The sequence below is a fragment of the Fopius arisanus genome, unplaced genomic scaffold (assembly GCF_000806365.1).
Source record: "Fopius arisanus strain USDA-PBARC FA_bdor unplaced genomic scaffold, ASM80636v1 scaffold00095, whole genome shotgun sequence".
Lineage (NCBI taxonomy): Eukaryota > Metazoa > Arthropoda > Insecta > Hymenoptera > Braconidae > Fopius > Fopius arisanus.
Genome location: NW_011887834.1, coordinates 301,792 through 325,257, shown reverse-complemented (window position 1 = coordinate 325,257; position 23,466 = coordinate 301,792). Strand labels below are relative to the sequence as shown.

Here is a 23,466-nt window from a genome sequence, read left to right as displayed (position 1 = left end):
ACACTCCATTACAACCATCCAAGCATGCATCATCCAATTTACCCGAGTATTGCATATTGTAATATCTCCACGCTAAAAATTGCGGAAAATCGATGTGAGACACGCCCAGGAAAATATCCTGCAGCATCTTGTCACCATCTTGGGATTTCCCCGTTTCTCCGTCTTCTCTGTATTATTTATATGCAAATGGGGGAAAATATCTCTCCCCATATGCATCGGAATTCTATGAAAAAGATAGCGTCTAGGTGACAGTTTATGAAACCCCACAGTGTCACGATATTCCGTCACGACAATCCCCCACAGACATTCTACAATGCCTCAATAAAATCCGATGATTGGTTGAAATTCTCTTATAAAGCCATTAGAAAAAAGTCTCTTCTTTTCCAGCTAAACTGGAATTTTTTTTCCGCTACTAACGAAATACACACAGTCTGCCGAGCAGTTGAACAAATTACCCCACGTCATGCCATTTCGGTGGCAAAAGACAAAAGGTATTCTCTCATTCCCTTATGTCTTCAGATAAATTCCCAGCTATTACCACCTCCTTACGTGCCCCAGTATGAAACGCGTTTCTACTCTTCTCTCCAGATTAAAAACAAACATTGGATTGATTTTTTTTTTTCAACATCATCTGAAATTCTGAATTGCTCAAAAGCCCCAGAGTCATCCAATTTCGTGGGTACCTTTCCCTGGTACAGAAATTCCTTTTACTCTCTTCCGGATAGGCACAGTAAATTTTTTATTACCGCTATCTTATCGGCATTCTATCTGCGACCGACCCCATGAGCTCTGATTTTTTCCACTCCTTCCCCCATCATCCGGCACATTATGTGTTTTGATGGAAAATATTTCACATACCGTGAAAGATATGGCGAACGGTAGATTCCCCAATATTTCCACCGGTTCCAGAATAAACAGAATTCTCAAGTCGAGACAAACATTTTCTCTTCTGTGTATTTGTACACAATTTTCATCATGGAATATCTATATAACTCGTACCATAAATTTAACATTAACCGGGTGCGTTCTTGGTTTCATGAAATCTGTCTGTGCGACAGTTCGTAAATGGATGAAACGAAAGGAACTGTGCGAATGGAGACGTCTGACGATTCCGTGTCGATAGTTTATTACAAGCTCTCTCGTTTTCCTCTGTTGGTTGATTACAGGGCTGAATCTTTTACTCGACATTAATGAACCCACCTTTCCTTCGTTGTACGATAATTCCTTGAGACATCGACGTCGACGCTATCCGGGGGAGAAATAAAATAAGAGTCATAAAAAAAAAACTGGAGAATCCATTGAAGGGGAAAAGAAGCGGCGGAGGATGAAAAAAAAGTGGTGCACCCCGACTGTGCATTTTTTCACTTTTTCCCTCTTCGCTTTTACGATGTAATGTTGTACTCTCCTTCTTGCCCACTCAACATTACCGGTTTTTTTCCCTTTTATTTTTCTTTTAAGTTATGGATTTTTATTACTCGTCTGAGAGCACCGGTTGAAAGCCTATTATTCCGATTCTACTCGGTACACTCGGCTAAATAGTGGAATAGCCAATATTGTTGGTAATTTGAGTAAAATTTTTCTTCTCGTAGAAGGTGTCGATGTCACTCCTAAATGGGAAAATAGTAATTGATGTTTTCCAATGTCTCCATTCAGCTGGAGAAACCACCAAATTTCACTTTACCTTGACAACTGTTGTGAAGTTCGTATAGTGTCCCACTATATCAGTACAGAATTATTCCGAATGGCGGTTGAATTCATCTTGGGGCCTAGGAGCCTAGGAGTTTCACATGGCATCCACTAAATTACAATTATCCCAGTGAATCCACAATATCTTGATTCACTGATATACCTCTGATTATCTAAAATCCTTCATCTCGAATTGCCGCATTCCGATTTATCGTAGCAAAGTCACACCGTTAAAAAATAACCCCAACAAAAAGCTCCCGTAAATCAACTGGATCGGCTTTTTCATCCTCAAAACTACCAGCAGAATTTACAAATGTATTATTCCTCCCCCTATTTTTTATCGGTTTTTCTCAATATAAGGATGAATATGGGAAAGACTGAAGCGAGAGAGAGAAGTCCCACCACTGGACCCTGGGGCCGATAAGAATGGAACTTTCGATGTTGGATGAGGAGTGGCTTCGCTCTAATTCCATTCCATTGTCCTCCCCCAATCCCCAGGAATAAAATTTAAGAGCTTATCGTATACCTGTATAGTCCCTCAGCTCAACCATTCCCTTTACCGTTCTAATTGCAACGAGTGTACCCCAGTGCACTCGTATGTGGATTATTATCTTGCTAGGTACCAAAAGCTCATTCATACTAATTGTCAACGATAATTCTCCCCAACATTCTTCATGCCTCACTAGCCACCAGAGCGAGGGGGGGAAAAAAAATAAACAAGCTAACAACAATCACGAATAGCAGAACCACCGACAAATTGCGTTAAATTATTGATGTAACGCCGGAAAAATGTCCCCCAAAATGACAAAACAACTCGACTGAAATCCACTAAAAATAGAGCCCTCGTATCACTGACTGAATCCATTGTGCGCTGGAAATTTCGTTTGATCACTTCACATTCGATTAGTCATTTTATCTGGTGGGAGTGGAGTGAGGGACTTGGGTTGCATTGATTCTGTGCAGTATGCCAGTTTGGGAATGCAACTGAACCTCATGTCCCCCCCTGTCCCACCTTCTCCTCCCCAAATCCCCGAAAATCATCCGAGATCGATATCATAACCCGGACAATGTCAATGAACGACAATACCCTCACCTCTATTATTGCTCACGCGTGTTTTATATTAACGCTACGTGTCAGTGGTATCTTGAATGTGTTCTCCAGCATGTACCGCGTTTACCTCAACAATTTTCAGGGCATATATAGGGGCGTGTTGGCTGGCATACGCGGATACGGGAGAGTGCCTCAGAAATTTAATCCAAAAGCATCATTATAGTTGGGCTTTTGCTTTCACCCCCCTAACACTCCCCTTAATATGAATTGCGTATTAATAACGAACTAACTAGGCGCGAGAACTACCATAGGATTATTATTATTTATCAAGGTGATTAATTTCAGCCGGTGTTGCGGTATGCCACCACCTGCGACTATCCAACTCCCTCCACTGTCGACTCGTCGACGCTGTAGTAAATTGGTTAGTTTGTCTTTTCACTCGAATCATCCCAATCGTCCATTACGCTACAGCTGCACAGTTTTTCATTTTTTTTACTCATTTTTCCCCTTTTTCTAGTTTCTTTTTTTTTTTTTTTTCTTAATTAAACTTGAGTTTTATCTGCAACCGTGAAATGGAGGAGAGATACATCACGAGTTTACACCAAGATATTGCTCGGTAAAATAAAACAATATTATTTTCACACGTAATTAAATTCTCGAAGGTATTTCAGGTGTTTAATTAATTCAGTGGAATGAGTTTGTTTCGGTGAGAATCTCTCGTATTTTTCGAGTTTATAAAATTCAATGATGAAAATGGTATTTCATTCTGACGAGTTATGGTAGAGTGTTAATTAGTCATCTAGTTGTCGGCCATCTGAAATTATTCAAACGCAAATAAATTTGGTGGGGTGTGGGGGAGGGGTTGAAAGCACCCATGGGAAATCAGGTGCGGTGTGGCCGAGCTTTTTCCAGCTGGGGGATGGCCGCACAATGGACCAACGAATGTCGGACACATTTTGCATAAATCAACAAGACCAACTCTCAGCGTCTTTTCGTGATAAAAAAAAATGCCCAGAGAGATGAAAAACAAAAATGTACGGTGAAAAAATCCAAAATTTCTGTGGAAAAACATGAAATGGGACAACTTTACTTGGCAAAAAGTTAGTAAACCTCAGACCGCAACAATAACTCTTGGTAAATCCGTGGAGGTAGTGCACAACTTGAAGATAGAACGATGCACAATTTTACCCTGAGACGCTGACGAATGATGGGCGGCCCCATTGCCCGTCCTGTACTTGGAGTTTTCAACTGGTGGAAAAAATGAAGAAAATAAAAAAAAAAAAAACATTCACGTGACAACACAAAGGGGGTAAACGAATAGAGGTTGGGTGGTAGGTGGTGGGTGGTGGAAGGATGGTTGAGTGTATATAATACGACAGTGGAACGTGGAAAACTCGAGTTGAAATGTCTGATCATTTATCTTGTTCCAAAGTCTTCTCCCTGATATTCCAACGTTGAAAAATAATTTGCTCACTCTGAGCGGAAAATAAACTCACCGAGTTTTCCATTTGTTGTGGCGAGGGGGAGGAGTGGAGAGAGGGAGGTGGAAAGAGAAGGACTTGTAACACCGTGTTATGGTGCAGTTGTATTTAATATTGAAAAAGTTTGAGAACAAAAACTTGAATCGATTGCAAGTTGAGGAGCTTTTGGTGGAGTAACATTTATCCAAGTAGAACGACACCTTTTTCAATGTTATGTACGTGAGTGAGGAACTCCACCAAGGAAACTCCTAAGTGCTTGTGATAGGATTTACCTCGAGCTTGGATGAGCCTCCAGTACCCTCATTTCACTGAGTTTAAAGGGTGGAAATTCCGCCGTTAAGACAATCTCGCGGGAGATCATTTTATGCTTTCCGCCTTGCTCTGTACCGAGGCCCGCAGCCCTCTCTCTCTATCTCTCCTAACTCAAAATTTTCCCCCCGAAAGCTCATAAATCACTAATCAGGATTGCCAGGGGACCTGAGGGAAGGACACGCTGGGCGAAGAATCCACCTCCTGCCACATTAGCCTGACAGTGGGCGCGTGCTTACCCTCCAGCCTCAGTGAATCAATTGATCACCTGCTACCCCAGAGCTACCTTACATTTCCTGGGTTCTACCCCGCTGGATTCTCACATCTGTCCTACCCTCTTCATGGGGCAACTTTAAGATGCGAGAAACGCCGAGTCAGAGACGCTTCACTGACTGTGATAAGTGCCTCGACACGCTTGGAAGATATGCACTTGAAACCTTCAAAGAGAGTGATTTATCCGGGAATAAATGGTGCGTTACTTCTGTTTTTCCTCGAAATATCGTGTTCGCACGAGATTATCATTTTCAAAGTAATTAAACTCTTGTGAAAAAAATCTCAGCACATTGAGCATTGATAAAGTCCACGAGGACGCAAGCTCTATCAGTGCATCGGAGCTCATATTCATGTGGAACCGCACCAAGTATGTACCTCCTACCCACTGTTTTCCAACCTCTCCACCAGTGCCCTGTGAATGAATTTTTTTTCAAGAGATAATATGCCACATTCTGAATCACTTCTGCCACCGAGTATGTTCTTCTGTCGGTATTTCATCCCCTCTCCACTCGAGTTTCACATAACTCTCTGTACCTATAGGAAACCTTTACCCGTTTCCACCGCAAGCCTCATTTCTCAAGCCCCCACTCACTCCACCCCCATGCCATCATCTCCACTTGTATTTATGACAGTAGTCGTTCTGCCTCGGTACTTACCGAAAATTCACGCCCTATCTGTTTCTCGGACATGCTATCTTGACTCTCTGCGTATGCATCTCTTTTCCTCAGAATTTTATGACCTCGCATTACCATCGATATTCCCCAGCATCAAGTGGTTGAAACACACCCATGAGGATCATAACATTTTTTTTTCTCTTGTTCCGATGATGAGATGGGGCTTCATTGGAGTGGTTTTAAAATTCAAGTACTTGAAATTCACTAGAAATCTCTATAAATTGTGTCTTCGCTTATTTCATCATATACTACTCGCCAGTGAATTCCATAAAATTTTGCGAATCTTTCCGGAGATGAAATAGCTGTCGTAATATGCTCTCCCAGAGGATTCTCACTAAAAGAAAATCTGATTCTCGTGAGGATAGAGGATTGGTCGGTGTTCCCCATATCTCCTTACATCCGTTTATGACCTGTTCGGTGAAGATCTACGCCCTGGGCTTCTCTTGCAGCGGAAATTGGACGTCCTAGGGACGACCACAGTGTCCGCGATACCAATTCCATCACCATCCTCATAGCCGTTTCACATATCACTTCAGTTTCATGTTTAGCTCTCGGTGATAGACGGCAGGGATGAGGGCCACAGCAACCTCACGTAACACATTCTCTTCTATCCTCAATCATTTTTCTCCTCAACAATCTCAACTGGTCACCCGCTATTTGACGACCACGGAACAACGCCAGATTACATAACTCCTCTGAATACCATAATTTTACGAAACCCCCGGAAATTAGTTCAACGGAGTGGAGACTCCACTCTCACCACTGGCAGACGATTTCATAACAGTTATTCACTGTTCCACGAGTTTACAGGGTTATTTTCAAACAATGTGCTCTATTTTGGAGCTTAAATTTCATCCCTTGAAACTTTCCGAATGAATGTTATTGTTGGAGGGAAATATTTATACACAAAGTGGAAAAATGGAAAACCGTAAAAATTTGGGAAACCTAGTTAACAATATCTTCATCCCTCTGCGGTGGAGTTTCGCTGGACACCAGAGAATGGAGGCAGCAAAAAATGTTAAATACATTAACCAAAGTTTCTGTCCACTAGTTTCGCTGGTCGTTGTTGGTTTTTTTAGTCGCAGGAAAAAAATAACCAAGGAAAAAAAACTACTAGTCCGGTACGAATTATTGCCAGTAGCTGTTGTCGACGAGTTTCCAATTCTCAGCCGCATTAACCACCACCAGTGGTAGCTGCTTAATTAACGGAAGATTAGCTTTGGCCGCATTTCCGTTCGGTGTGGATACTGGACTTGGTCACCGCCGTTAAATCTGCATTTACGTCGGCCAACTTTGAATGAAACTCTCCGGGTTTATGGACTCGTACACAGCAATAGTTGGCTTCCTACTGCTGCTGCTGCTGCTGCTGCTGCTGCGGCTACTGCTGCTGCTGCTGTGCATACCCGGCTTCTGAATATGTCTGAGGTATCGTTGCGAAGACTTTTCGCCAAATCTCTCTCATGGAACTCGATCAATGCCTCATCTCACTCCCCAAGAAAATGGATTTTCATTGTTATTCAAATTTCGGTTATTCCGATTAGCTTGGAAGGGACGGGTTTTCCCAAGTTGTTTATTAGGCGGAGGAACTTGTAGGTTTTGAGATTGGTGGCGGCCAACTTTGCCTTGTTATTTCGTGCCTACACTAAGCAACGAGAAAAATGAAAAAAAAAAAAAGGGAGTCATTCCCAGTGGTTTAATGGAGTTTCTGTTTCGAAGAGGGCACATAATTATTAGTCAAAGTGTTGACGCAATCGGATCAATTGTTCATCTGGAAATTCAAGGAGATGGCTTCTTATTCAAATACCTCGAATTTCGATTAATCTCTGGAGAACGGCTCACCAACTTGTTGTTCATTAACTTGCACAAACTTTGAGGTTTCGAGATTGCGGTGGTGGTACTTTTGATGGTTATATCATCAACAAAACACTCTTTCACGTCAATATACTCTGTATTAATTAAACTCATCTCTGAAAACTCGTCTCGTACGAAACAATAAACTGCCTCTGGCATCCCCGGAAAAAAAAACGAGCCGACAATGGTGGTGGGGCTTCAAAGTTGAAACTTTTTATATCAAGACTCGTATAACGGCGATTAATTTAATTTTTTAAAAAAGGCACAACCGCTGGTGAAAATTCATCAACGTTGTTAAATAAATTGCGATTGCATGTTATCATTAAAGGGCCCGCGATTAAATGACTCTGGTACTACGATGGAGAAGGGATAAAATGAACAATGAATTCGGAATAATGCCCCGGATACAAGCAAAGCTGAATAAAGACTAGAGGGATCTCTTTTTCTTCTTCTCTTCTTCAACTTTTCGCAGTGGTGCAAATACCGCAGTATGTGAAAACCGGGCTTTTATGATGTCAAAATCATTATCCCATCCCGGCTGCTTGGTTACCACTTCCTTTACATCATTAATGAGGAAAAAATATCGTGTTTGTTATTATCTCCAGTGGGAGCCCCGATAATGCGCAAAACAGAACGGAGAAATTTCCTACAATATTCAATTACCGATTTTTACACGCGTACGATCATGCCCGGAATTTATGACAAAAATTTTCTTCATTTTTGCAAGAATTTGTGATATTCGGATAAAATTCACTGGAAGCGATTGGTTGGATTTCCTAAATGGTATCAGTAAAAAAAAATATCCGATGCACGCAGCCCTGAATATTCCCGCCCCCACCGTATATTATATTCCCACAATAAAAAAACAATAACTTGCCACTTGATCGATGATAAATGAATGCAAGTGAAGTGCACTCGGGCGTTTTCACAGGTTTTCACATTGGTGTGCATTTAGTTGGTCGGTGGAAAGAGCCAACTGTACCCGCATCTGTGCGCACACTCAATTATCGATCAATTTTATAACATCGCACTTTGAGCCCTGATGTATGTTTTAACGTGCATCATTCCACAATCAGGATGCTCCAACGATCTTCAATACAGGATGATAAAAAGAGAGAGAAAAATGGGGAGGAATATGGATAGAGCAGTAATGAGGTTGATTTACAGTAGACTCCAGTAATAGTCGCGTGCATGGGGCTGTATTGAGAGAAAATTCCGAAAATTCGCTTCATTTTTTCATAATAAATTCAACCATAACGGCATTCTACTACATGTGCAGTGAATGTTTCAAGTTTCTGAGTCAATAAGAATCTAGAATCAGTATACAATTTAATTATCCAACCAGGAAACACCTCCTCAAGTGGATAGAATCGATTTACCGGGAAATGGAATTGTTACTCTCTGTCGTGTACGTGCACAATCGCCATTTTTTTTTTTTCATTGTTGTGCTTTCTACTCTTGTGATGTGTATGCTCTCTCGCACGAGTTCTTGAAATGAATAGAAAGACGAGTGAAAAAGGATGATTGAAGAGAGAATATGACCGTTTGAACTTGTCTTTTTTACAACTTTGTTTATTTTAGAGGGGAAAATTGAATGTAGGTGGGTGTGAAGAACGGGAAGAGCCATTAAACGGCGGAATTGTGAACATGTCGCAGCGAAACTTGCGGATTATTTCATGGCTGTTTGCTCCAGAACCATCTAGTGGGTTTTCATGAATTTTGACATAAATATTTATTATGGAGGAGAGTAATTAAGCCGGATATGTGGATGGCAGGCGTAAGGCGCAGATAATAATTGTGAATTTGTGGTGTACAATGGGGGATTCTGGAGATATCGTACGGGAGATGGATTGCACTCAAATAGAATTTTCGATTCTTGGGGAGGACTCGCTATTTCAAGCGGGGGCAGTATCGATCCCTTGCTAAATTATTTCGAGTGACTCATCTATAGGCGCAATGCCTGAGAAAACTGACCTACATCTCTTCAGTGTAAGAGGAGATTCCCGTGTCGTCTCTACCGCTGCAAGAAATGATGTACGCGTCAGTTGAAAATGGAAAAAATTTTTTTAATTCACCATCAATATTCATTTTTCATAGCTATACGTAAAAAAAAATGCAATCCATCCACCAACTCACTACCCCTCATCTTAAACCCACAAATGTTCCAATAAATTATTGCAAATTGTTTTTTACATCAGAAGACAACATCCATAAGTGTGAGATAGGCGCGCGTGGCATGCCATATACGCTAGTCACAATAAATTTGACATAGTCATAAATTTTTTAACGCGTTTCTGCACAATTTGATCCACAAATTTGCTTTCACGCGAAATCGCATGTAAAAAATATAACCAATAAAGTTGGATCGGCAAAACGAGCGTTATAAATGCACCCCTGCAGAAGAGGAAAAAAAAACAAGGACTTGATAGATGACTTGAATAGATTAAGCTGAACATCAGAAGCAATACACCGTATAATACCGGTATTAGCATTATCCGGCTGGCTGACGACATATCCTAAGGGAGCGATGAGTGGCTTCGGGCGATAACGTTTTGGTATCGTTGTGAGTTTTGCGTATAGTTACCCGCATTTTCAACATACATCCCATCCTCACAACAATACCAGTATCAAGAGATGGCCATTTACCACCAGTGCACCCTCGTCGCCCTGTGTATCGATACTCAACGCTTGTTTAATGGTTTTCCACTCTGAAGACCCATCAAATCGCGTTTACATCGTCAATAGAGTCTTGGAGGAACTATGGCTATTTCATTAGTGTCCACTCAGTCCACCCCGGAGGAACGTAGAGGTGCATTTTCCTGGAGAGAGCCTTTTTCCACTTATCAAGAGCTATTACATAAAATTTATAATATTTACAACGGGTACTTGGAAAAAAAAATTCTCAACAACACAATTTCCGGATATCACAGCGATATCGCGGAAATCTCTCCATTAAATTTTAAACGGATTAAGAGAACTGTTTACGAGATAATCCACTGGTAATTTTCACGATTCAGAATTGAACCTCACGTGAAAATAAGATTAGCTTAAATAAAAATTCGGAATAGCCGAAAATGAGGTCTCCACTTGAAAATCTGAAATTTAAATGTGGTCTGACCAAAGTCGCCCTATTCCCCTTAACCGAGTGTTATCATCATCTTCATTAGTCTTTCCTCAATTTCCCGTTGATTTCCCCTTGGATATTAGAGACACTTGACAATGCAAATGACGAAATCCGAGGATTCGTTCTCAATATCTTGCTCAGTAGAAAATGCCGGTGATACATAAGTACCTCAAGGGATGGTAGTTTTCGTTTACGTGCACCCGATATTAAGAAACTTTTCATCGGCTATCTCTCGTTCTGGTGGAGGCAAAATGAGCCGAGCCCCTGGGTCGTTAGTGTTTTCTGGAAATGATGAAAGCAAAACACCAGAGCATCTATCCACCTGAAATACGAGAGTTTTACTCCAAACTAAAAGTGTTTTGCGATTGTCGGAGGTAGTGAATACCGAGAAACCTTTACCCCTCTCCCACTCGTTTCTCCATCGAGCTTTATTTTTCCTCCTGTATTTTTCCTTCCTTTTCATCGAAATTTATAGACGTTATTACGTCAAAACAAATAATTGCCAGGTGGGGAAATAGTGTTAATATCCCGGGTTTTCGGAGGCCTCGAGTATTTGGTTGTGAATTTATATGAAAGTTATAAGCTGAAGAAAGTTTTCAAGTTCCTTGATGCATTGCCCTTCCCCATCCTCATCCTTTTCACCGTTGAATATCAACGGAAGAAGTAAGAGAGAAAATATCTCAAGGAAACTCGAGAGAAATGTGAATGTGCCCCTTTTGAATCGAAAATTTCTCTTTTCATAAAGTCACGAAACACTTCCGCATTAATTTCCTGTGCATGTCAACCTTTTTAAAATTTCAATTATCTCCTTCTCTGACCCAACCAACTTCTTTTATTTTCTCAAAGGTCATTCCCGGGTGCATACAGAAGAGGATTAAATTTAGAATGAGTCGACGTCGTTAAACCCATCAATAAAATCGCGTTACAGCTATTTTAATCGCTACCCAAGACAACTCTAACCCTCTGGTCTCGTGGGAGTCAAAATCGCCCGCTAAATCCCGGAGAAAATCCGAGACCATCTGAAATGGGAAAAAAATAAAAGTCGTACCGAGTCGTACCCCTGGTGTTGCTCGGCCCGCCAACATTAAGGAAACTTTCTTCCACTAAAATCAGTGAGGGTGATAAGTTCGCTCAAGCCTTCCACCCACTCCATAATTCCCACCACCTTTTTTATTCACTGAGTTCTGCCTTTCATGCTCCCTACACCGGCTAAATAAAAATCCTAGCTCACGCTTTTCCTTTTCTATCCGGATTAAATTTCGGAAAATACACTCATATCTTTGATGCGGTTATATATTCCATGGTGATTTTTTTATCCTTCTCACTCACTTTCTTATATAGTTTTTTTTTATGAGAGCCTTTTACGAGAGCGTGACGGATCGCTCGAGAAGAGGACACGGTGGGACAGCGTAAACGCGTGTGTGTATTCCTTGGTACAGATATAGGCTTTTTCTTAAGTGCCTTTTTATCGGCGCATCGTTGGACCCCTGCCCACCAAGAAGACCCGTTGCTGGATGAAGGCTATGACGAGCCATTCACAACTGACAGTTTTTTACAACTTCCGAGGAGTTGGAAAAAGAGAAACAGGGGGTCGACGGGTTGTAAAAAGGCCAAGATTGCCCGTGTAGAGGTGGTTTTTTTTTTTTCCATGACATCACCTGGCAATCATTCTCGGGGTTAGAGCCAACGGGAGAAATGTCACTTTGTGTCCGGGTGAGGGTAATAAACGCAGTTCCAGCCAATTCACTGAATCATTCTCTCTCTCGAGGCTAATTTTTTTTTTCCAAGACGACCAACTACCTAGACAAGGTGGCAGGCAAGCCCAGTGCAATAACCCCTTTCTGGTGTTATAATTAAAAAGTAAAAAGGATCTGTACATTGTGCAAATTCACTCCAGTCAACGCAGGGCCGGAAAACCCTCGTACGTGGAAATAAAGTGGGTCAAGAGAAAAATCGTTACTAACTACTCGGATATATTTTGCTTTTTTTGAAAAAGCACCAGCATATTAAGGGAATGATTTTAGCGGGGAGAAGGGCTTGTGGGGGAGCACTCATCCGTAAAGTATAATGAAACAGTCCTCCATTGGTTCAGAGATTGAAGTGGGGGAGGTGTGGGGAGGTGTGATCAGTGCAAATGGATCTTGAGAAGAATGGCTTCAGCGAGATACTTTCGTCATGGAATTTTTTTATTTCAATGGCAAAGAGATTTAATTCATTGGATACCGCTAGATGAACAATGATCATTTAAGTATTTCGAATTCATGTAAAGAGATGTCACATAATACCGCCATCTGCCACTCATGCTACCCCTCGATTCATGATACAAAGTTTCTTGGCCTGATTTCACACGCAAACATTTGAAACAATCGGAAAAGTCAGAGATACTGGGGAGGCTGAACTCTGCGGTATACACCAATCCCCTCTAAACCGCAATATCAATTCTCCACTTGCTCCGATAGCACCACAGCCAGAAAGAGAGAGAAAGAAAGAGAGAGAGAGAGAGAGAGAGAGAAGGACTATCGAGTGCTTTCATTCGATCCTCCCTCCTCTAGCCCATTTGAAAGCACCGAGACAATATGAGACAGTACGAAACGAGTTCCGCCTACAAACTCTGATGTCTCCCATCCAGTGGTACGATGAAACTATAAACGAGACGCGCCACGCAAACCACCAAACGAAGATGTACTCCCTTCTGTGTGCACTTGGTATACAGATATATAGCTGTCTCTCACTTTCGGTCTTACGACGATACGGATGCAGGCATTAATATGCAACAGCAACAGCACCGTTGTTGCAGGGTTGCCTTGTACCCCAGCTCCCGGTGTCTTCCTGAGTTGACGGGCAACAGACGCCAGTATGAAAACTCAACACGAGGGCTTTACCATCCATTTTCAATCTCCCTCAATTCTTCCTCACCAATTAACAATTTTTCACCCGAATAAATCTCACCACGAGTTTTTTCGTTTGCAATTATAACGGATTCTTTTGGTTAAAAACGAGATTCAATTTGTTTTAATGAATCGGGTCATACTCATTAATTCAAATAGAATATTGGGGGGGGTGAGCGTCGGAGTGTCGAGTGAGGGAGGAATTCATTTCAATGTTCAAAACTTCTCATTCTTCCGGTGTGTACTCTTCGAAATTCGGTTCATTTTCTATTACTTAACCCCTCGAAAATGGAAGAGGCTGGAGAAAGACGCACGGGGATATACCACAATATTTTTTATTCTTTCTGAGCTGTCGTTGTACGACTCGGGGATAGTGCACAGGTGATGGGAGAGAATGGAATGGAGCCGATGGAATCGATTGACGACGGGGACAGAGTGTGTAGATGTGTGTGTGTGCCAAGGTTTACACTCCTGTCAACGCCTCTGGCAACGACTCATTCGCGAGCCGCGAAGGCACTGTTATGTCGAGAAACGCGCCATTTCCGAGGGTGGAGAGAGCTTTAAAAGGAGATACGCATGGATGTGTAGATGTTGAATGTGTGGAATACGCGTATTTCCCCGCAGGATCATGTACGCCGCATGAATACGCAATGCCAAACGTACAGGAAAAGCGGAAGCAAAGGACGGCAGCATAGCATACTCGAGGATTGACATTCACCCGTGACTTATATTTCCGTAAAGGCCATTTAAATGCTATTACATCATCAGATGAGGGCTTTATTGCTGGGTGGGGATCCCATTCGTCCTTTGAAAATTAAATTTATTCGCCGTCAGTCGGGATTTCTCCACAATGGGACCAGAGGATCACTTTAATTTTGATTTTTATCGCTCGGGATTTTTATTGAGATGAGGGGACATTTAAACAATGTTATTGCCGATATTATATTGGTTTTTCAACTTTGTGAATTTTTTTTTAGAAACATTTTTTCATACCGGTCAATAATAGCTTCATCCAAAAAATTTCCATGACCTTTGGATTGAATTAAATTCTCCTGACATTTCACAATTCATCTTTATCTTATGCCGAGAAGATTGGAATGAGAATATGATGAATATGATGAGCTATCTTGGGGTTGAGCTATCGGGGGGGGATAAAGAGAGGGGCAGTCTTTATCATTGCAGGAATTCATGAGACAATTCTCCCATTTTCTAATAAAACATTGTTTGGACAGAGTGTGTCAAAGTTCGTCGGGTTTTACGATCCACCCCATCGAGCAATTTATCCCCTTCGTTCTCCCCAGCCCCAACTCGCTTTTTGTTGCCGAAAATGGTTCTGTGCACGCTGCTCCTGTCGTTAAACGATTTCCAACGGCACATCAAACGGCCAATAAATAATCTTTTCTTTTCATTGTGAGCGTTAGATTTTTGGTGAAAAGCAAAATTCTTCCAAAACCTATGGAACATTCCGTAAAAAGTACGCAATCTTGCATAGCTTTTACGAATCATTTCGTACTTTTCTATACGCAATTTTTTTAACAATCAAAATTCTCGTAAACAATCGTTTCGTTATTGTTCGGCTGTTGTAACTCGGCCACGGGATAAAAATGAAAATGAAAAAAGATGATGGGTGCAGGACCAACTGATTATAACAGTGTTACACGAAATTTCGATTTCATAAATCGCCACCCACTCCATTTCACTCCACCTTTTCTCTTTTCCCTCGAATTTTTTCAATTTCATTATCTGAGTATTTTTTTCTCCATTTTATTGTTCTGTCATTCTAACTAAATATTTTTCTCTGGGCAGCGCTCGGAGGCTTTCAGCCTGCTCTTTACCTTTTACCTTTTACCATTCACAAAGTATTGATTGTCGAATGAAAAAGATAATACGTACACTGAAGTCGTGTAACTGAGTGGAAAAAATAATAAATTACGAATAGGATGGGTGTAAGCGATAATAGATAAAGAGCATTAGCGTTGGTATTGTAATTTCTGTTAGCGGTATGTGAACCAAAGATGATAGATCAGTGGAAATATGCAGTGAGCAAATATCAAACTCGAGCATCAGATGAATATTCCCGCATGACGAAACAGGAATCCCCATAAATACGTAATAGAAGGATTAGTCCTCACTGATGAGTACATCTGAGTGACGTACGCATTACGAGATGAAATTGGCACACAGTGTCGCCATGTCATATCAGTGGCCTTGCAGGGGCTCAAGCCAGGGTCGATGATACTCGATGGCCGGATAGTGATAAGGGTCTACCCTTGAAAGGCTATACCTTGGCTCTTTAACACCGTTTCATGTTTCGTGCTAACACTAGGGTATCTACTCGTGGCCACTTAACGACAATACCACAACCCCTCTCCCATCGGTTTAGTATCAGAGGTCTTGCTATTCAATTACCACATTTTTATTCTAGCGTTATATCACTCCGGGATCAAGAGCTTACTGTCTATTCGTTTTCCTTGCACGGATAACTGGGGAGTGAATTATTATCTCACCCGGATTATCTCGTCTTTCTCAATTCATTTTTCATCCTTAATTGGAGTCCTTATTTTTTCAAGTGATTTTTCATTTAAATTTCCGGAGAGTGCAGTGCAGATTCTTTGAACATTTGACATTTCAGAAATGATCACCACTCCATTATATCACGAAATACAGACAAATCGGTCAATCCACCCCTTCGAAGACAATAACACCGTCTACAGATCGTTAACGATCATTCATTCGAACAAATTACAGCGATAAACGGTGGAAATGAAATGTAGGAGAAATTCTTAAGTCGATTGGAGAAGAAATAACGTAGGACCAAGTGTCCGCTGATCTCGGTTATATAGATGTTTTCTGGTAAGGAATGTTGGACCATTATTGGCTCGAATCAGAGCGGAATGTGTCTGTACGGCTCGACGGATAATTCGGAAGGAATAGATCGATTCGGTGGGCAAGTGAGGGCAGGGTGAGTGCACGAATTCGCCGGAAGAATCGGCCAGAGTGGATACAAGGGTTTCGAGGGGCGACACAAATGGCCGAAAAAAAAAAGAGTTGTCCGAACGCTCGGGTGTTCGTTGAAAACTATTTATTTCAATGAAAAATGTATTGAAAAAAATTGGCGAAAGGTGGGTTGGAAAGGGTTGGATATCTGTGAGAGTCTAGTGTGGTGAGGGGGAGGAGTAAATGTATGGGCAAAGGGTGGATGACTCTGGCCTCGGCCGTGAACATAAATTCTCATTTCAATATCCTCGTGGACGAGATAATTAATATCTCCACGAATGTGCATTTTCCATTGGCTCTCGCTATTCTCACGCTGACATATACACTTTTGTCACTGTGTTTTTAACTAAGTATCCTTAACTAAGGATACCAAAGATAAAAGGAATAATTCACGGTGAATACACCTCTGAGAGATTAAAAAATTCATTTATAAAAATTCATTATCAATGACTAACTGAAAACTCAGGGGAAAAAAAATCCTCAAAACTCAGTGTATATCCACTTCAATTATCCACTGACCATCATTAAAACTGGTGAACACTCCATTCACCCGTCTCTCATCAGTCTCTCGAAAATATTTACGCTTCCATAATTTCGAATTGCCTTCCAGAAACCCAATTAGTAATGCTGTATTAAAAAACTCCACTTTGAAGTTCTCCCGTGAAAAAAAAAAACAGGAAAAAATCCTCACTTCATCCATTTTCTCGCTGAATTTTTTTTTTTTCCCAACTCTCGTTACAATTTTTACTCCCTGAAAATCCTCTTTGTCTCCATTTTGATACGCGAAAATTCTCGCGCCTCCGCGTAAAGCGCATTCGAATTAATTCAGCCGGTCTTTTATATTACAATCGGCCGCAGCTACACCCTTGATTTACGGTTGCTATATTTCAGTTCTCACCGGTGCATAACGTACCCCGTTGTTGCCAACCCCCTCTCTTCCCACCCCTAACACACCGGCGATAATATTTTTTCATTTTATTTTCCATTTAAAAACTCGACAATTGGATTAATTGAACGTATCGGACGACTCTTTTGTTGAAAATTCTGTTGAAATTTGATTGAAAAAAAAAATGGAAAAAGGTGAATAAAAAGAGGCAAAAATTTATACTGAAATTCAATGAGAGGAACACGTGTGATGAATAATTCAAGGGCTAATTGTTTTTCAACCGTTCATTTCATAACGAGTTTGATTATTTCGCGTTATGCTCATACGTGTGGATGGAGGGACACAATGCTCACCAAATGCACGTGAATATTTTTGGCGAGGTTGGCTTGAGGAGTGGTGAGGAGAGGAGAGGAGAGGAGAGAGATGGTGTGATAGTGAAACATGCCTGGCACGTTGTCATTCCATTGCTCTGTTATTCAGGTATCGGCTCTCGTTCCTCGCAAGCGTCAAAACATACCCATATACACACATACAGCCAAAACACGATTCCTGTTAACACTAACTATTTTATTTGTTACATACGTTTGGCTCAATACAAATTGTGTGTATAATGCCAGGTGATACGTTTACCAGGGCGTTGGATAAATGATCAATTTCACGAGGCAAATATCGGATGTTTTATGCTGTTTATGGGGCTATCGCAATCTGTGGTAATTTCCAATGGTATTTATAAAATCGCTTGCATCGCGACGACTAATTGAGGCTCGGAGTCATCATGAAAGCTTTCCCCCAAAAAATTCACATCGCTAGATCTTTCCAGAATTTTCAGTAACAATCGTACTATCAATCGAATTATCAATTATCAATTTTTTTTTTGCATTCAAGTCTGATGCAAAAATTTTCTTACAAATGGTGCAAATGGCAACTGGACTGTCCATGAAAGTTCAATATTCTCCAATAATGTGTCGCCATTGAATACTAGCAATTTTATTTGCAACGCATGTTTGAACCAAATGGTACATGTGTATACCCACAACATAAAGCGATACATTTACCACGATGTTGGTTAAATGATCAATTCGCCGAGTTAAATATCGAATGTTTTATGCAGTTTATAGGGCAATCGCAGTGTGTACTGAATTTTCCAACGGTCCTTCACCTCACCGCCCACATTTGCCAGATGCGAATGGTGTGCATTCGCTCACATCTATTCACTCGAGTAAAGCTCACGTAAAAGCTTGAAAGGAGAGTGCTGTTTTCGATTAATTGCGAAAAATCCCGGATGGCTTTTAATTAGTCTTTGAAATTCCAGAAGGTCGAATATTTTTCGCTGATCATGGCAAACTATTGTTTGCCCTCTTTTTTGTTATTCAAAGCTCGATTTATCACATTCACCCAGAAGATTTATACATCTCGCTCTCTCGTTCTCTCTCTCTCTCTCTCTCTCTCTCTCTCCTCACCTACCAATTGACCTAAAAGCTTCGAAAAAAGCTAACGGACGGGGAAGCAGTCGATTTGCCATGGCATTTAACTGAATCTCTCGCACAAATGTTCTCCATCTCTCAGCATCGAGATTCCACGTAACAAGATACCATTGTGCACGAATTAGCATTGAGAAACGTGTTTACGTGAAATGGATCAAAGGTAACGTTGAGCTCTGAGCAATTCCTATTGCGCAATCATCAGAATTTCTATTGGAAACTTACAACGTCGTGTAATACTTCAGGGAGTTCACACTTCGTCAAACTTGTCAAGACATTTACTCAAATTCCTCGTGATGCTTTACACAGGGTCTTTAATTTGAAGAAAATTAAAAAAGTGAAAAATACCGATGAAGCTTCGAAATTAAATCCAGCCAAAATATTTTGTCTTTGTAAACAGCACCAATTCTACTTAAGTTGAGAAACCCGTTAAGGAGATTAATACAGCTTTGGTCAGACCGAAATAAATTGAGGGACTGCTCGTGTAATACTTGAAGAGGTTTACACTTGGTCAAAGTTGTGAAGACATTTTGGAAAATTCCACGTGCTTTCTCACATCGGACTGCAACTTTCATCGGAGAAAAACGAAGGAGTGGGAGTGGCTTGAAAGGAGGAGTTAATCTGTCGCAATTATGAGAAAGTGTTAACGAAGATTTTACTTTTGTCACGATTTAATTACCCAGGAATTTTCACTCAAAGTTTTCAGCGCTTTACCGCGGGGCTCCAGACAATTATTCGCATAACCAGGGAGGGTGAAATTTTTTTAAACAAAAGAAGAAAAACTTGCGCACGACAGTGAATATTCATGTATTGTAATCAAGCACTTGGACCTTTTCCGTGAATGCAACAGTATCTCGGGTTTCTTGGGGAGGGGAATTTTCCTAGGGTTGTGTGTCATACATATGGATTCATGGACGTTGATTTTTTTTCAATGGGTGGGGCAATGCAGATATTGAATTCAATGTATTTACTCCTAGGAATTTTTTCAATTCGAAGGGCGATGCCTTTTAAATCCGCTCACTGTTAAGAAATAATATATAAAAAAAATAGGAGGTATTATTGGAAGGTATAAAAATTCGGAGAACTTAAGAAGAGCGTCGTGTTATGCAAGGCTCAGAATTTCTCCCAACATTTTCCTACTTTTCACTTTAAAGCCATTCTATTCGCCAGAATAATATGCGTATGAGTGTCCGAGGCTTTCCCCTTGTTTCTAACTCTCCACTACCGCAGCTCTATTTTCCACTTTTTTTTTTGTCATAACTAGCGAAGTATTCTCTGTGCCACCAACTTTACATATGTACACTAAAAAATGCATTCGAAATAATTCACACGAGAAAGTTTCATTTTTTACATCATATATATTCATATGTGCTCGTATTTCTTTTGATGAATTTCTCCCATTTTATTTCCTCTTCAATTACCGACGTTTTTCGGTGGAGGTACTTGACGGTATGATGAAACACTGCATAAAACACGAGAGAACAGTGTAACAAGCCGATATCATAACTCGAGAGTGCCGACACACAAAACCGTCCTCTGAATTCAGAATATTCAAATTGTTAGTTCCACCCTGACCGTTAAAATACCCCAAATTCTTTTTTCTTCCATCTACCGTCAATTCATAAATAAAGAAAAGGATTTGGAGAAGAACCCCTGAGGGCTCACTACCACTCCACCATAGACTCAAATTATTTTTCCAACTGTTAGAAAAGGTTAAGTGCAGCCATAACGAAGCACTCCCACTCCTCGTTGGGACCACTCGGCTTATACAGTACTTATTCTTTAAGAATCATCTGACGAGGATGAAGAGAGCCACATTAATTAGAACAATATTTATGTAAGACAGTTTCACGTATGATTACGAACATTAAGTTCTGCATGTTCAGGGAATGTTGAATAGAACGAGTGGAGTCAAAGAGAAAAGGAATTTCCCCATTAGAAAAAAAATTTCTAGTCTTCATCCATCGAGTCTACAATCTCGTTAGCTCACCAAAGAACTCAGTTGCCTGTGATTTAACTGCTGGCAAATCCAATAGAGCCCTTCCTCTCCTATCGACATTAATTAATTTTGCACGCGCCAAAGACTACAGGCCATTCCTCGGTCTCTCTCAAGTGTTCCTGGCTATTCGTATTGTTTGCGAAAACTGAAACCAGTCTAGATTTTCCTGTCATCTTCCATTTTAATTCACCAACTGGAATAAACCCGAAAAAAACTACTGCCATGAAATTTAAATACTTATCCTCTAACCCCACCGTAAACCCTCCACAGTGCACAAAATTAAAAAGTACAATGAAAATGTCCTGCTACAGTTCCACATTCACTTCACGAGAATCCCTAAAAAACCGAGACTGCCTAGATTTCTTATCGTCCATCGTCTCGGATTTTCTCAGAAATGTAAATTTTTAAGAGACCAAAGTGTTGTAGAATTCACTGAGGATAGGAAAATCAAGGGATATAAAAAAAAAGGAGTGAATGAGATAAGCGATCTTGCAAGAGATTTCCACATTACTGCAATTAGCCAATTCTCGTTCGACTCCTGTACTAACCAACTTTCTAATATCGATTCCATTTTAAACCGAAACCTCCAGATTACCGAGCAAATGCCTCGCAATTCAAGAAAGAAAATTTTCCAAACTGCCGTACTTTTTTAAAACTACAACTACGACAAAAAAATATTGCTCCAGCCAATTTCACATTTTCCAACCAGAACATATATACGATTTTCCCAATATCGTATATATTTTTCTGTATATGTGGCAATAAACTGGAAAATAAAACATTTCTCCCGAAAATGTTATCTTCAAACCAGCATCCATTGATGGAAAAATCAATGATGAAGCCACGAGAAAAATAACCAAGACAGATAACCGATCTCGCAAGACTATTCCATGTTACTACAATTAGCCAATTCTCGTTCAAGTGCTGTACCAAAGCCACCCCTACAGATCTCATTCTTTACTTTATTCTCTCTACCCCATTCTCGTATTCCACTTCCGCTCCACAGCCATCGCACTTAAGCCTTCCGGCGAGACTTAAAAAGGAAGAATAATCAACGGCAGAAGAAAAGCCAAAACAAAACGAAATCTGAAATACCGCAAGAAGTTGAAAACCTCGCGGTTTCGTAAGACCCCCAGAACAAACGTCTATTGCTGGCCAACACCGAAAGTACCTCGACCAAGAAATAAAAATAACGAAAAAAAAAAGCCAAATTGCCTTTAGCACTTTCTCCAAAAGACACCCAATCTCATCAATCCATTTAACGTTACAAAATATCCATTACCCTCTCTCTTGTTTCTTACATTTACACTCACTCCTCCGTTTGCTCACCCAATAATAAACTCGGGTGGCAAAGTTTCCGTGGGCTGTGGAGGAGTAAATCGAATATTCAGGAGATGGAAAAAGTTTTGTATCTATCTCTAATTTTTGAATTATACTTGGTGCAAGCAAACGAGAACGTCTGGAGATGATTCTCCGTTGGAACAATTTTTTTCCTCGTGTAGTTTGTTGTGTGGTGAGAGGGACCTTCCAAGACGAAGACTCTGGGGGTGGGCAAAGACGTAGATGATTGTCAATCACAGGTTGGAGTGATTGGAATCAGCGGGTTGGCTGGATGCTGGATTAATTTACCCTGATAGTGACCACATCAGATACAGACTTGGTCTCAGTAGTTACGCAAGGGGTCGACAATTACGATGACGCGGCTTTGAGCACAACTGTTTGTCGTTGGCTTATGTCGCATTACTTCGGTGATGTATTGCACGCTCTTGATCATTACGTTTGACCTCGGACCGGGAGTCAAGGGTTTAGGGGTAGTAAAAGTTAAGGAAATGATTTGTAGAGGCAAAAAATTGACCAAGACTGTTAGAAAGTTATTCTGGATTTCGCGTTAAAAAAAAAACAGTGAGTTTTCAACTCCCATGAATCTTGACGAAATTTATGGGCGATTCGTTACTGGAAAATCAGTGAACATTTAGAATATTCAATGAAATTTTCGAGTATTTGGTACTTGCCATGGAAAATTCACCATCAGACGAAACGAATAATGATGGCGAACGTCTAAAACGTCCTCAATCGACTTATCTCAGCGAATTGGATTATCCCATCGCCAATAATTATGCACGACCTCGCTTAGTGCTCATCCCTTTACTCAAACGTATGTCTCACACCCTCTCTGACGCCTGCGCAAAAAGTTGAAGAGTCCCTCACCGGATTTAAACTGTGTCGCATAGGAAGTCGATTATCGACAGAGAGAAAAAAAAATGGGCCTCTCCTCTGAGCCCTTAATTTAACATTTTTTTTTTCACTGACTAGAGGAGTGAATATCTCAGGCAGTTGTTTCACTCGCACTTGAATACTCTATCTCTTTAGATGCCTCCCCCTTCCCACTCGAGTCTGAGATCTCCCTTGTCCCCATGGCCTCCACTCATCTTTTTTTCTTCAACTTCTGCCCCTTCTTTCTGCCCATCCACGTGCCCCAAGCCCCTCTTTCAACGTCTACAAAACGTCGCTATACGTACATTAAAACCCAACACGTTCGAGTGTGTATGTAAAGTACCAAACACAGACTGGATGTGAAGGACGAGCGAGAGCCGACAGTACCGCGTAAACACTAGAACGACTCTGTACAGTGGGACCAGTGCTTCTGAAACTTTGTTTTTAAATTATCCATTAAAAAAGAAAAATAAATTATTCCATCAGCTTTTAAACTTTTTTCACATTCGCCTGTTTACCGTTTTATTTGGAGTTCCGAGTTTGTTGTTTATC

At 40.8% G+C, this 23,466-nt stretch overlaps 2 protein-coding genes across 9 annotated transcripts in view; one reads left to right on the top strand and one right to left on the bottom strand.

The window, feature by feature from the left end:
• Positions 1–23,466, top strand: part of Dys (Dystrophin) — a 129,676-nt gene that overhangs the window by 71,487 nt on the left and 34,723 nt on the right. The window lies entirely within an intron of this gene.
• Positions 1–23,466, bottom strand: part of LOC105270821 (gustatory receptor 68a-like) — a 72,006-nt gene that overhangs the window by 20,371 nt on the left and 28,169 nt on the right. The window lies entirely within an intron of this gene.